General features: G+C 39.2%; 1 protein-coding gene across 1 annotated transcript in view; it reads right to left on the reverse strand.

The window, feature by feature from the left end:
- Positions 1–17,099, reverse strand: part of LOC121370637 — a 75,852-nt gene that overhangs the window by 11,575 nt on the left and 47,178 nt on the right. The window lies entirely within an intron of this gene.

Below are 17,099 nucleotides of genomic sequence, written 5' to 3' on the forward strand. Positions count from 1 at the left end.
TCTTTTTCTTTTGCAATTCTCTTTTTTGTGGCTGTACATTACTGATGCAGAAGTTGAGAGCTCAAGATAATAATTCGAGTGCTGGAGATAATAAATCGAGCACTCGAGATAATAAGTCAAAAGTTTAACATAATAAGTTGAGCACTTAGGATAATTAGTCAAACGCTTGAGATAATAAAGTCGGGCACTTGAGATAATAAGACACGCAAGCGCTCAAGATAATAAGTTGAGCATTTGAAATAATGTCGAGTGCTTGAGATAATCAGTAATGCGCTTAAGATAATAAGTCGAAAGTTCGAGATAATAATTCAGTGTGCATTCAGCATGCGCAGATAAAACAGTCGATCGATGTTTATTTGTTACTTAAAGGGACATTCCTGAGTTTGCTGCAATTTTAAAGATGTTATCGACTAACAGATACTTTTTATCGACTGTAATTACATATCAAATATATTTTTCTGCATAATATATTAGTGTCTGTATATTAAATGTGTTTCTGGCCGTTCTAATATTTGTACTAGATAAATTTCATTTTATTTCCTAAAAAATATTTTTTCGTACGTACTAAAGACAAAATCCAGTTTGGGCTTCTTACAACTATTAAAACGACCAGAAACACATGGAATATACAGACACTGATATTCTAAACAAGAAAATATATTTAATATGTAAGTTTAATCATAGAAATATTTTATTAGTCGGGAACATCTTACAATGCAGAAAACTCAGGAATGTCCCTTTAAAAGTACTTTGATGACGTCAAATTACGAAAATGTAGATATGAAAATGCACATTTCTGCAAGCAGATAATGTTAATGTTTAGATCTACACTTATTATAATGATGTTGAGGGCTGAAAATACTATCTTGAGCTTTCAAATTATATTGTCGAATGCTATACGTATATCTTGTCAATGCGTACGTACATTCAGTGGCATATAGTCATGATAAAAGTTCGAGAGCTTGACATTATAATCAAAATCTTGAGATAATATGCTAATATTTCAAGATAAGAAGTTAAGCATTTGACAAAACAAGTTCAGATTTCGAGATAAAAGTTTAGTATTTTTAAAAGTAAGAAAAAAAATGTGTATGTCCTAACTATAGGCCTACCACCATATTATTTATTTTAATGGGCGGTGTTTTTAGATGGTATGAAAAGAAACTTTGAGACCTTAGTACATTTTAAATTACTGGTGTTTAACATAATGATATAATGATTTTAACACTGTATGACCGAACGTTGATTTATTTCTATGGCAACGGGATTAAATAATAATCGTAACCATTTTGCTTTAAGGTTATATACGCAGTCCTTGGCTATTACGGTCATGGTTCGTATAGCCGAGCTCCAATTCAGTTACATTGCCATGTTCGCCTATTTCAACATTAAAAAAAAAACGGGGTTAAATAATTCACTCGAATCATTTCGTATACCCTCGGCATAATTCCGAATGTTGTGAAATTCTTTTCACGTCACTGCCATGATTCTGCAAGTAAGATTTTGATTGGTCGAATGAAAGGTCAACTAGACATGAGCTCCAACGGGATGCTGTTAAATCCACATGCAATAGTGGAGCTAATTTTAATTAGATTGAGATCTTGGCAGAAACAAAACATCGGTTGATAAATCAAATTATTGAATACTTCCTGAATCTCTGCCTATAGCTCTCATGTGCGGTAGGTGTAAAATGGCTGACAAGTTTCCGAGGTACTCACGTGATCCTAGTGCTCGTCGTACGTTCCGTTTTTGTTCGCCAAAAGTTAATTTTAAACACGTACAAATGACAGGATTATCAGAATCGAATTTGCCAAATTGATATAAGCAAAACGTTAAGTAGTGTGAAGTTAACGGGGAAATAACCAAAACTACCAGTGATTTTAATAGCTGGCTTTTTTAAATGATACGTAGGATCAACGGCTTTAACTTACGACCTGTCACTCCCTGTCACACGTTTTAAAAATTTATTGTCCTCGAGTTTGTCGAATGCATCACCTGAACATGACATTATTTTGGGTTTGGTCAGATCTTAAGATTACCAAGAGTAAGATCAGATTTCGAGATTTTGTCTATCAGCAGCAAGTCAAATTTCTTAACCACCATCCCTCTCCGTGCTGTCCAACTCTCCCATTGTAATTAGATATGGTTCAAATATATTAATATGGTTCAAATATATTAATATTACAGACATGATATTCAATTAGTATTAACATTAGCTGGCATAATCGCATTTTCGTATTTGTGTTAAGCCTATTTTGAGTTATGAAAGGAAAATCGCACCGTAAGAGCCACCGAACTCTTATATGCTACAGTGAACAAGATTTGTTTTTCATCAGACTAATAATTAAGAGAATCTGACTGGTCTATAATTACTTAGCGGATTCAGTTTGAACGTGGTATTTTATAATCAGCACCAGGTACATATTCCGCTGTTATTTCATTACCTCCGCACAAGGCAACGCACCATGAGCCGACAAGATTACAACTGATGGGAAATTACATGTTGCTACGTGAAAAAGGCACACGAAAATATAGTAATTAAATAAATGTAGATAAGGATGAAGCATACGACAAGCCATGTTGCACCCTTCCCCAAGTTCAATCCAATGAATACAAGGGTGGGTGTAGCGCCTGCCCGAGGAGCGGTAGATCGTAGAATCGGTCACCCTCGATAGAATCGGTTTCCCCGCTGTCAACCAGTACACCACGATTAGTACAGCAAAGACCGTAGATGTACTATTCTGTCCATAAAAAAAGTCGATATCTTTCATTCTGTTTGTTTTCGGTTGCATTCGCTCTCTCTCTCTCTCTCTCTCTCTCTCTCTCTCTCTCTCTCTCTCTCTCTCTCTCTCTCTCTCTCTCTCTCTCTCTCTCAGGAAAAATGTATTTAACGATACTCAATACACTCAAAACTACGGCTGTTAAGCGTCAAGCATGTGCGACACTTGGTCTCAGAGTGAAAGAAGAACGCCGTTGCCTCATCGAGGCTATTGTTACCGATAATTTGGACTCGTGGAGGACCTAATACAAATTTATTGACCACTTTTGTCAAATGAAAAGCAACCTAATTGTCGTGCAATTACCATTATGGACAGTTCGCCATGTAGTATACGAATAGCAATCTTAGACATTAAAAAGTCGAAGCATTTCAACTTTTTGTATGTTTTTCCGTGTTGGTCGTACACTCTTCATTGCAATGAATGAATGAATGAATGAATGAATGTTTAACAACAGCCCAGAATGAGAAATACATCGGCTACTGGATGTCAAACTATGGTAAATAAAGTGATGATTGACCCATTACAACACAGTGAGTGTGTGGTCTTTCTGAAAAGGTCACTATTGTTATATTTGTAAACTCTCGTACACAGTGCGAAAAATACAAATATCACAGATGGGTAAAATTAAAATCTAGAATAAAATCCAGTATCACGAAGAAACTTCAGCAAAAGTTTAGAATGGAATCGAAATGATTCCATCACATTTCTTCAACTGGAAGGAAGGAAGGAAGGAAGGAAGGAGTGATTTTATTTAACATGCACTCTACACATTCTAATTACGGTTATATGGCGTCGGACATATAGTTAATGACCATACAGATACTGTGCTACTGTTTCAGATTATCAGTAAAGGATCTTTTATATGCATCATCCCACTGACATGACAGTTGACATCACGGCCTTTGTTATACTAGTTGTGGAACACTGGTTGGAACAAGAAACAACCCGATGGGTCCACTGACGGGGATCGATCCTAGACTGACCGCGCTTCAGGGTAGCTCTGTACCTCTAGGCTACGTCCCGCCCCACTTTGCAATGGATGTCAATGGTTATGTGCAAAACAATTTAGTCACATAACCCATAGCAAAACTACTTTTCACTAAAACGCTATGTTTTCACTTAGACATTGTTATTACAGAATTCATAAATACAGACGGTGGCGCAGACCTCCAATTTGGCAAATAAGAGGGCAAGGCCATTTGGCCTCGACTGGTGGATAATTTTAGGGCATTATGGCCAAAAGGCAGGGCAACAAGCCTTCAATACGTATATTAATATAATACAACAGCACCCATTCACAAAATAAATAAGTGTGAATAGTTTCATGTTTTTGTAATAAGACAACTTTACAGGAGTCGCGTTTGTGTATGATCGATTACTAAGATGCAAAATAAGGCACGGCCAGTTTGGCCGTAAGATTCTCTTTAATTTTCAGGTCATTGGAGCATATGGCTAAGGTACTGCGGCTATTTGCCACATGGCCGCCGTTAAGTTCGAGCCCTACAGAAGACTTTTCATAACCGTTCAATTATATTTTAACTAGTGCAATTTACATTATGGTTCAATATACATTTTTGATTATGCCACGTGAGAAATTCCACGCCTATGCAAATCGAGTAACACTTTTTATATTTGTCTGTCGCCCATAACACGACTTATAGGCAGTGTGCGTGACCCCCCCCCCCCCCCCCACACACACACAACTAATGTGGGCGACCCCCTAATATAAAATCATGGCTACGCCAATGATAGAACTGGATGATATGACCCGAATGCTTAAATATTAAAACAAGCTGTGTTAGCACTCACACTGAACTGACATGTTCATAAAACCCAAGCTGTGTTAGCACTCACACTGAACTGACATGTTCATAAAACCCAAGCTGTGTTAGCACTTACACTGAACTGACATGTTCATAAAACCCAAGCTGTGTTAGTACTCACACTGAACTGACATGTTCATAAAACCCAAGCTGTGTTAGCACTCACACTGAACTGATATGTTTATAAAAAACACAAGCTGTGTTAGCACTCACACTGAACTGACATGTTCATAAAACCCAAGCTGTGTTAGCACTCACACTGAACTGACATGTTCATAAAACCCAAGCTGTATTAGCACTCACACTGAACTGACATGTTCATAAAACCCAAGCTGTGTTAGCACTCACACTGAACTGACATGTTCATAAAACCCAAGCTGTGTTAGCACTCACACTGAACTGACATGTTCATAAAACCCAAGCTGTGTTAGCACTCACACTGAACTGATATGTTTATAAAAAACACAAGCTGTGTTAGCACTCACACTGAACTGACATGTTCATAAAACACAAGCTGTGTTAGCACTCACACTGAACTGACATGTTCATAAAACACAAGCTGTGTTAGCACTCACACTGAACTGACATGTTTATAAAAAACACAAGCTGTGTTAGCACTCACACTGAACTGACATGTTCATAAAACACAAGCTGTGTTAGCACTCACACTGAACTGACATGTTCATAAAACACAAGCTGTGTTAGCACTCACACTGAACTGACATGTTCATAAAACACAAGCTGTGTTAGCACTCACACTGAACTGACATGTTCATAAAACACAAGCTGTGTTAGCACTCACACTGAACTGACATGTTCATAAAACCCAAGCTGTGTTAGCACTCACACTGAACTGACATGTTCATAAAACCCAAGCTGTGTTAGCACTCACACTGAACTGACATGTTCATAAAACCCAAGCTGTGTTAGCACTCACACTGAACTGACATGTTCATAAAACACAAGCTGTGTTAGCACTCACACTGAACTGACATGTTCATAAAACACAAGCTGTGTTAGCACTCACACTGAACTGACATGTTCATAAAACACAAGCTGTGTTAGCACTCACACTGTACTGACATGTTCATTAAAAACACAAGCTGTGTTAGCACTCACACTGAACTGACATGTTCATAAAACCCAAGCTGTGTTAGCACTCACACTGAACTGACATGTTCATAAAACCCAAGCTGTGTTAGCACTCACACTGAACTGACATGTTCATAAAACCCAAGCTGTGTTAGCACTCACACTGAACTGACATGTTCATAAAACACAAGCTGTGTTAGCACTCACACTGAACTGACATGTTCATAAAACACAAGCTGTGTTAGCACTGACACTGAACTGACATGTTCATAAAACACAAGCTGTGTTAGCACTCACACTGAACTGACATGTTCATAAAACACAAGCTGTGTTAGCACTCACACTGAACTGACATGTTCATAAAACCCAAGCTGTGTTAGCACTCACACTGAACTGACATGTTCATAAAACCCAAGCTGTGTTAGCACTCACACTGAACTGACATGTTCATAAAACCCAAGCTGTGTTAGCACTTACACTGAACTGACATGTTCATAAAACACAAGCTGTGTTAGCACTCACACTGAACTGACATGTTCATAAAACACAAGCTGTGTTAGCACTGACACTGAACTGACATGTTCATAAAACCCAAGCTGTGTTAGCACTCACACTGAACTGACATGTTCATAAAACCCAAGCTGTGTTAGCACTCACACTGAACTGACATGTTCATAAAACACAAGCTGTGTTAGCACTGACACTGAACTGACATGTTCATAAAACACAAGCTGTGTTAGCACTCACACTGTACTGACATGTTCATTAAAAACACAAGCTGTGTTAGCACTCACACTGAACTGACATGTTCATAAAACCCAAGCTGTGTTAGCACTCACACTGAACTGACATGTTCATAAAACCCAAGCTGTGTTAGCACTCACACTGAACTGACATGTTCATAAAACCCAAGCTGTGTTAGCACTCATACTGAACTGATATGTTCATAAAACCCAAGCTGTGTTAGCACTTACACTGAACTGATATGTTTATAAAAACAAAACAAGTCTGCAACAATTGTCTTTAAGGAACATTTCAGAATTTTCCTTCTGCCAACAACATTGGGTATCTGACCGCTCAGTAAAGCGAATTTACTCATAACTATCACTTGTTTACAAATATAACAATAGTGACCTTTTCAGAAAGCCACATACTCATAAAATGCCATATTACATCCATTGGTTGACCTTTTCTAGACAGACTTGACTTGTGTTTTACTTCCTGTGGTATAAAAAAGTTGCAATCACAAAGTCGTACTTAGTGGGTGCCAGGGGCAGCCCCCGTCCCAAGGATACAAAAATGTGCCCTTCATAGTTTAAACGTGACGTATTTGTCTGGCAGAGAAGACCTTATAATATGTATTATTACGCTTAGATTCACTGGGGTTGAAACTGGCTGAAATTCCCGTCGAACCTTCACTTTGAAATAATGTGGTTTGTTAAACATAACCAAGAGTTACATTATTCTAATAATTCATTATATCTGTGGTTCAATTTTATAAATATTTGGGTGTAGATATATATTTTACTGAGTATAATTTCCGGTCCGACAGGACAACAGGCAAATATATCTCCCGGCCGGGATGATGTTGACCGGCAAACACCTGTCGGGCCTGTAGTATTTCGACACCTGATTCCTTTCTTACGGCATCCCTGGTTATTTTAGGCTAGCTGCAGCCCTGAATCCGCTGCCTTTCTCAACAGACCATTATAGCAGTGAGATGCAAGATATATTAGTTATTGATGTAAAATCGAAACTCTTCGATTGTAGTCTAGATGCCAACATGTGGAGAAGAAAACGACATAATGACTGTTTACCTGGAATAACCAGAAAAAATGTCGCTTCACACTGCATGTAAACAATGACTGTTTACCTGGAATAACCAGAACAATTGTCGCTTCACACTACATGTAAAAAATGACTGTTTACCTTGAATAAACAGAACAATTGTCGCTTCACACTACATGTAAACAATGACTGTTTACCTTGAATAAACAGAACAATTATCGCTTCACACTGCATGTAAATAATGACTGTTTACCTGGAATAACCAGAAGAAATGTCGCTTCACACTGCATGTAAACAATGACTGTTTACCTGGAATAACCAGAAGAAATGTCGCTTCACACTACATGTAAACTATGACTGTTTACCTGGAATAACCAGAAGAAATGTCGCTTCACACTACATGTAAACAATGACTGTTTACCTGGAATAACCAGAAGAAATGTCGCTTCACACTACATATAAACAATGACTGTTTACCTGGAATAACCAGAAGAGGAGATTAAACTCTTTAAAAATGTTTTTTGTGACGCTTAATATCCAAGCTTTCCATTTTGATTTGCTGGATTTTCATAATTGGTCAATTTGACCTATATTTCTACGGTCAAATGAAGGTAATTGTTTCTGAATATAAAATATATTGTAAATGACACATGTCATTGGTTTCTTTTAATTCTTTCCAATAATATTGATCAATGATATTCATATTATTACTTTGGTTTGTAGATATATCCATTACACATCTAGTACGGGTGGTTCCTGATTGAAATTTCAGAGGCAGATCCATAATTTAACGAAACGGGGGGGGGGGGGGGGGGGGATATTTTGGAAAAGGTTACGTACACATTTTGTGGTATGGTATGTTAGAAATGGGTATCGATGCATACTGAGGTCTGTACAGGGTATGGTTTATGGTGAGGGTAGGTGCAGATTATGACGAGGGTAAGTACCCACACAAAGGTGACTTTTAAAGGTCATTTTGGGGTCAGTTAAGGTTATTTAGGGTCAAATTAGGGAAAACTACGTTGTTTCTTTTACATTTTTCGTACCTTTGTGGGTAGGGCTTTTTATAAATATGTTACCTAAAGATCGCTTTTCATAAATATCATTATAATGAATCAATATATATATTACAATTTACATGCAAACTGTAGGGAAACTTGATATAAAAATCAGCTATTTCGAAATGATGTCTTTCTGGGGCAGATCCAGAATTTAATCAAATTTCTGAATGTGTTATGTCCACATTTTGGGCGTGATTTGTTAGTAAACCCATGCTTAGTGAGGTCTTTACAGGGTATGGTTTATGGTGAGTGTAAGTACAGTTTATGTCGAGATTAGGTACCCAGGCAAAATTGACCCTTAGTGATAATTTTGGGGTCATTTAAGGTCATTTAGGGTCATATTACGAAACAAATTAAGTTTAAAAAAACCCATTTTTCTATTCTTTGAGGGTAGGGCTTTTTACAAATATGCTACTTAAAGTTCGCTTTTCATGTGAGCAGTTCTCTTCTCTGGTGCTTATGATATGGGAAGCATGAATGAGAGCCTCAATCTCTGCAGCATAGGTTATGCAGTGTTTCCCTGTAGGAAAATGTGCCTGTCCATGTCTCTGGGTACTGTTCATCAATTATGGCCAGTGTCAGGGCTCGTTTGTATAGTTCACTGTGTTCCTCTCCAGGGGTGAGGTGTTGGACCATTGTGTAGATCTTTACATTGTCCAATTGTGGTTCCCATGGTGGGAAGGAAAGAAATGTTTTATTTAACGACGCACTCAATACATTTTATTTACGGTTATATGGCGTCGGACATATGGTTAAGGACCACACAGGTACTGAGAGAGGAAACCCGCTGTCGCCACTTCATGGGCTACTCTTTTCGATTAGCAGCAAGGGATCTTTTATATGCACTATCCCACCGACAGGATCGTACATACCACGGCCTTTGTTACACTAGTTGTGGAGCACTGGCTGGAACGAGAACTAGCCCAATGGGTCCACCGACGGGGATCGATCCCAGACCAACCGCGCATCAAGCGAACACTTTACCACTGGGCTACGTTCCGCCCCCATGGTGGGATGCAGCTGACAGTACTAACTTGATGGATTTTATCTGGGAGTTGTCCTTTATGTTGCCTCAGGAGTGATTTGCTCTGTTTACGAAAGCTAGTTCTTTTGAGTCTGTTGCAGGGATAGTCATTCATTCTCTTGTTCATTGGGTGTTGCGACAAAGACTTGAACTTGGAGTCCCGGCGTTTGCTGAAGGGTACGATGCCAGTGAGCTGTTCCATTTTCTCAATGGGGGTTGACCTCATTGCTCCAGTTATTATCCCGAGTGCTTGGTTTTGAACCTTGTCTAGTTTTTGTTGATGTAACTTTGCACTGGGTGTGGTCTGATTGCTCCTTGGTAGACTCTTTTCAGTATGTTATGATCGACACGCCACTTGGTGCCAGCTAGTTTTCTCATTATGGCAAGTTTTCTTCGAGCTTTGGCCTCGGCTTTCTCCACTTGTGGTTTTCAGGTCTGTCTCTTGTCAAAAGTGATTCCTTGTATGGCTGTTGGTCCTCATACTGGAGAAGCGTATCATCAAGTTTTAGGTTGCCTGTTTCCTGCTTTGTGGAGATGGAGAAAAGAGTGGCAGCTGAATTGTCTTTGTTGATTGTCATGCACCAGTCTCGAGTCCAAGATGTAACACTGTCAAGGGTAGGCTGCATGCGATATGTTACTGTTGTTGCATACTCCTCCGAGCACCACAAAACTAGGTCATCTGCATATAGTGCTCCATGTATCCCTTTGGATAATTGTGTCAGTACTCCTCCCTAAGGAACTCCATGGCGTATGAGTACTTTCTTGCTGTGTTGGCCATCTATGTGAAGATAAGACAGTCCACCTGTACATGTTGTCACATATACCGGGTTTTTTTTTAGCTTTGCTAGCAGGCCATCTTTCCAGACCTTGTCAAAGGCCTTTTGCAGATCAATGAAGGAGGCAAGAACAACCTTTGGTGGCCTGGTCTTCTTTGCTGCGGAATTGTCTAAATCCTGCCTTTCTTGAGTGATGATGTTCTCAGTGTCAAGGAACTGTTGAAGCCGATGGTTGGTGATGCGCTCTATGGTCTTGCAGACACAGCTAGTTAAGCTGCTTCCTTTTATTTGTTTTTACCTTCTTTCAGTATTGGTATCATCACTGCCTCTTTCCAGATTTGTGGCACCCTGTCTTCAGACCAGCTTAGGGTGAAAAGTTTCAACAGCTTGGATCGCGCAGTATTGCCTAGGTGTTTCAGCATTTCATTAGTAATACCATCCAGTCCTAGAGATTTCTTATTTTTTTAGATGTTTGAGGGCATTTTCAAGTTCTGGAAGAGTTATACTATTCGTCAGGGAATCTTGCGGGGTAGCTCTACTTACCGTTTCTTTTTGTTCCCTTCCATTAGAGTGATTTTCTGTCTATAGGATTCTTCCTCATTTAGTTGTTTTGTAAGTTTCCATAATTTGGACCCATCCTTTCCAAGGTTGAGTGCAGCAGTTTTGTCTCTCCAGCATTTTCTTTTGGATTCAATCTTGGTTCTGAGGTATGCTTTAGCATGCTGAAGCTTTAGGTTGTTGTTTTGGCGGCTTGGGATAGACTGCTTCTTCTCTTACCCGTGTCAGTTTATCATGTGTCATTTGAAGTTGTTTTATTCCAGTAAGGAGCACATACTTTCCTTTCTTTGGCAGCTTTAATGATTTGGATGTTGAATTCCTTGACTATAGTGTCTATGTTCCTTCCCTGCACTTCAATTTCTTAATAAACTTAATTTTCCCTAATTTGACCCTAAATGACCTTAAATGACCCCCAAAATGATCTTTAAAAGTCACCTTTGCATGGGTACCTACCCTTACCATAAACCGCACCTAACCTCACCATAAACCATACCCTGCATCGACCCCAGTAAACAAAAAATGTCCCAGAACGTGGACGTAACCTTTTCCTAAACATCTCCTCCTTTCGTTAAATTATGGATCTGCCCCTGCAATTTCAATCAGGAAGCACCCCTACTAGATGTGTAATGGATATATCTAAAAACCAAAGTAATATTATGAACATTATTGATCAATATTATTAGAAAGAATTAAAAGAAACCAATGATTTGTGTAATTTACAGCATATTATATATTCAGAAACAATGACCTTCATTTGACTGAAAATTCAGGTAAAATTGACCAAATATGAAAATACAGCAAATCAAAATGGAAAGTTTGGATATTAAACGTCATAAAAAACATTTTTAAAGAGTTTAATCTCCCCTATAACTGAAATGTGGTGTCTGTCCCGTGGACTGTTCTTTTTGGGTAGCAGCAGATCGAACAAAAATTTACTTTGACGTACCATTAAAAGTATGTAAATTCCCAATTAATGTACAGGTTTAGGCAAGTAAGAGGTGCAGATCTGAAACCTACTCATATCTGTACATAAGAATCAATGTTCAAACCTTCCTGACTCTCCGACATAGATAAATCGACCTGGCTCCTGGACTAGTGGAGCACCAATTATAAACGGATCGATTCGTGTATTGTAGGGTAGGCCAATAAATCAAAAGACAAACAAATGAATTAATGCTCCTTAACTCCAACCAGTAATTAATGAGTAGACGGACAAGCAGGCATTATGTCGCTGAACACGAGTTAAATACTGCTGACTTGTCATCCATGTCGCTTGGTCGGGTAATAAATCTCGAGATGTATTTCCGTGTCATTACTCAATTTAGCGTTAGTCTCCACTTCTCAGGAGGTTGTGGATGAAGTTGATTGAAATCATGAGAAAATTCAGATTCGAGCAAGTAAAACGTGCATAAAGAAAGCCTATGTTGTTTTGTAGTGCCAGAGTTTGTAACGCGTATGCAATGTTTTGTATGACACGAGTCCAGATGGTAAAGTTTCATTTTTATTTTCAATCCTCAACCCAACACTTCGGCTATATAATCATGTTCCATGACCGAGTGTAATGGTCATATAAATTTGAACCTTCTCAGTCAAAGATTACATACCAGTATACTGCGTTCTTTCCATATACGTACTTTCTAGTCATTTTAGTGCATATAGTGTGTTCTCGCTACCCTGACCCTAAATTCGACCACAGATGTACGAGAATAATGACCTCTAAGTTTCGAGGAGGGATGGTGTTCAGGTGACCTTTTTGTTCAGAAACTATCCTATGACGTGGGCGCATTATTATCTGACGCTTTTTGTTTGGATATCCCAAAAGTTAGCCATATATTTTTAAAGGCATCAAAAAGAATAAAGATCAAGGAGCTCAACCATTTTAAGCACATCATAAAGTCTGGTTGAGTAGATAGTATGTATACACATATTCATTCATTTCAATTTTAAACGTTTTTTTTGTTGATATTTTAAGGTTCAAGCATGATATCCTGTACACACCTCAGCAATCCGAGCTGTCTGTACGGAACAAGGGTTAGTTGTTAGTGAGAGAGAAGTCGGTGTAATCTGGCTGGGAGCCGATACCATGATGCGATCCTAATACCTTCAAGACCTGATGTCTGACTGCGTTACCGAAGCCGGTCAAATGAGCCCGGGGAAAGCTTACTACACAAGTTTAGTATCCACATAGTTCAAGACATTCAGGAAATATAACCTGTATGGCACACATACGTCATAATGATTTTACGTGCACAACGAATGACGTAAATTTGGGAAGCGACGTCATAATTTAATGCGGCTTCCCTAGTCTTAGCTGCCTAAAGGCTTACCAAACTGACGTTATTTCGGAAAATGACGTCGTTTCTTCGTCTCCTTCGAGTTATGTTTGAAACGTTTTGAAATAATCCTAGCTTCGTATTCATAAACAATAATGGATAATATAGATAATAAAGAAATTATTACACTCGCGTGTGAATCGTACTGATTTTTACAAAACTCGTGTATTACAAGAATCCTGACACTCATTTCGTAAAATCAGTAAGACACATAAGCTCGTATAATAGTCTATATTAATTCATGGGAAAAGCTTACTACACGGGTATAGTATATTGATTCACAGCGAGAGATTACTACACGGGTATAGTATATTGATTTACGCGGAGAGCTTACCACACGGGTATAGTATATTGATTCACAGCGAGAGCTTACTACACGGGTATAGTATATTGATTTACGCGGAGAGCTTACCACACGGGTATAGTATATTGATTTACGCGGAGAGCTTACCACACGGGTATAGTATATTCATTCACGGGGAGAGCTTACTACACGGGTATAGTATATTGATTCACGGGGAGAGCTTACTACACGGGTATAGTATATTGAACGACGGGGAGAGCTTACTACACGGGTATAGTATATTGATTGACGGGGAGAGATTACTACACGGACATATTGATTCACGGGGAGAGCTTACTACACGGGTATAGTATACTGATTGACGGGGAGAGCTTACTACACGGGTATAGTATATTGATTGACGGGGAGAGCTTACTACACGGGTATAGTATATTGAACGACGGGGAGAGCTTACTACATGGACATATTGATTGACGGGGAGAGATTACTACACGGGTATAGTATATTGATTGACGGGGAGAGATTACTACACGGACATATTGATTGACGGGGAGAGCTTACTACACGGGTATAGTATATTGATTGACGGGGAGAGCTTACTACACGGGTATAGTATACTGATTGACGGGGAGAGATTACTACACGGGTATAGTATACTGATTGACGGGGAGAGCTTACTACACGGGTATAGTATACTGATTGACGGGGAGAGCTTACTACACGGGTATAGTATACTGATTGACGGGGAGAGATTACTACACGGGTATAGTATACTGATTGACGGGGAGAGCTTACTACACGGGTATAGTATATTGATTGACGGGGAGAGCTTACTACACGGACATATTGATTGACGGGGAGAGATTACTACACGGGTATAGTATACTGATTGACGGGGAGAGCTTACTACACGGGTATAGTATACTGATTGACGGGGAGAGATTACTACACGGGTATAGTATATTGATTGACGGGGAGAGCTTACTACACGGACATATTGATTGACGGGGAGAGCTTACTACACGGGTATAGTATATTGTTTGACGGGGAGAGCTTACTACACGGGGTACCGGCCTAGGTGGCGTCGTGGCAGGTCATCGGTCTACAGGCTGGTAGGTACTGGGTTCGGATCCCAGTCAAGGCATGGGATTTTTAATCCAGATACCGACTCTAAACTCTAAGTGAGTGCTCCGCAAGGCTCAATGGGTAGGTGTAAACCACTTGCAGCGACCAGTGATCCATAACTGGTTCAACAAAGGCCATGGTTTGTGCTGTCCTGCCTGTGGGAAGCGCAAATAAAAGATCCCTTGCTGCTAATCGGAAGAGTAGCCCATGCAGTGGCGACAGCGGGTTTCCTCTCAAAATTTGTGTGGTCATTAACCATATGTCTGACGCCATATAACCGTAAATAAAATGTGTTGAGTGCGTCGTTAAATAAAACATTTCTTTCTTTACTACACGAGTGTAGTATATTGATTGACGGGGAGAGCTTACTACACGGGTATAGTATATTGATTCACGATTTCATGAAGCTGTAGGCATCAAAGATACATAATAGCTAAACCGTTAACCAAATAACTATTGAAAGGCATGTGACGTTACAGAGTCTTAGAGTGAATAACTGGCTGCTATTTCATAAATATGCGGAGTAGTATTTTTTTGTTTATTCTATTTTTACCAAAAGTTCTTAAGGAAGCCATTGTTAACGGACAATTTGCGCTTAGTGGTAATAGATTACAATTTCAAAATGGTCGAGTTAATAAAGCAAAATTTATTACTTTTTAATCCCAGATTAAAAAAAAAGGCGATATAAAGCACTTGCATATATGGTAACGCATCTTTAAAACAAAAAACATTAAAGACGCATTCTAAAAATAAATCGATCCCACATATAATCTTTGCATACTAATTGGCGGTTCAACAATAATGTAATGCTATTTGGGTGGCGGGTGGTAGAGGGTAATCATAAAATGCGTTACGAAACGTTACTAGGGAGGGATGGGGTAGGCTATTTGTTAAGAGTCCCGTAATGTTTTCTAACATTTCTTTTATATGTTCATAAAGTAAAATTCAGCAATGAATAACATTGCTGAATTTTACTATATTGTGGTCATTCTGCAACTTTGAGACTTAAAGCAGTCTGCATGTAGTACTACTCACAGGTGACGCATTCTAACGCTGTTGTTGAAGTGACCACCAAAGTAAAGAGACGATGCACCATAAAGGAGCAGGCTGTCTGTCTAGTGTGCATTACCAAAGAGGTGTGGGGTGGGTGTGAGGAACCGGGGGATTGGGACATGTGCCCCCTACTTGAGGACGCAGCACATGGGAATACAAATAGAAAATCTTATTAGATATTAGTCAAATCAGAGAGTGGCTTTAGCGTTACATTGGGTAGGGTAGGGGGTATTAAAAAAAAGTTCATTTTGCGTCACATGGGGAGGGGTATGAAGATACATTTTGAGTTACGTACTTGTTGAACTCAAGAATGCAAAAATTGTAAAGTGTTGCTTCTCAGTGTAAACAGGGGGCGAGACGTAGTCCAATCGGTAAAGCGTTCGCTTGATGCGCGGTCGGTCTGAGATCGATCCCTGTCGGTGGGCCCATTGGGCCATTTTTCGTTCCAGCCAGTTCACCACTACTGGTATATCAAAGGCCGTGGTATGTGTTATACTGCCTGTGGGATAGTGCATATAAAAGATCCCTTGCTACTAATGGAAAAATGTAGCGGGTTTCTTTTCTAAGACTTAATGTCGAAATTATCAAATGTTTGACATCCATAGCCCATGATTAATAAATCAATGTGCTCTAGTGGTGTCGTTAAACAAAACAAATTCAGCGTAGACAGTGGTTTCCTCAAGAATCCTTGGTGAAAAATATAAAGGAAATACACAAAGAAAATCTTCCTTGTGGATCCATCAAGACAGCAGGCAGTTCAGTTCAATTAAACTTCACACTGACGTGTTAATCTGTCAGTCGCCGTATCGGAATTTTCAACAATGTAAATCTATAAATAGAACTAAATGAAATCAGTTGGATGTAACTTTTTCAGGGAATGTAATACAAGGTATAATCTTTACACTCAGGTCCGTAGCTAGCATTTCGAGTGGGAGGGTTCGACTAGGTATTTGCTGGGGCCTTTGGATATGAAGTTGCCTGGCGGCATGAAGCGCCCGAGCTTTGTATGGGGAGAGAGGGAGGGGGGGGGGGGGGGGGGGCTCCAGGGGCATGCTCCCTGGAAAATTTCTAAAAGCCTAAAACGAGTTTTCTTAGCATCTGGAACTTAAAAAAGGATATTTTGCAACAATGATTTCGACTATGTTGTAGATTGTATTTTTGTTATTACGGTTATTTATTTATTTTGTTTTTAAGATAATGAAATTCTAGCACACAAGAGGAGTTAAGGGTATTGGCAATTGCTTATTATAACGTCTGTAACAGAAAAGGTACGTGCATAAGCATACGAGACAGGGGGCGGGGCGGAGCAAAACCTGAAATTCGGGCAAAAATTATGGGGGATATTCGGGTAAAGCCTGAGATCTTTTTACCATTTATTTCCA

The sequence above is a fragment of the Gigantopelta aegis genome, chromosome 4, assembly GCF_016097555.1.
Source record: "Gigantopelta aegis isolate Gae_Host chromosome 4, Gae_host_genome, whole genome shotgun sequence".
In the NCBI taxonomy this organism is placed as follows: domain Eukaryota; kingdom Metazoa; phylum Mollusca; class Gastropoda; order Neomphalida; family Peltospiridae; genus Gigantopelta; species Gigantopelta aegis.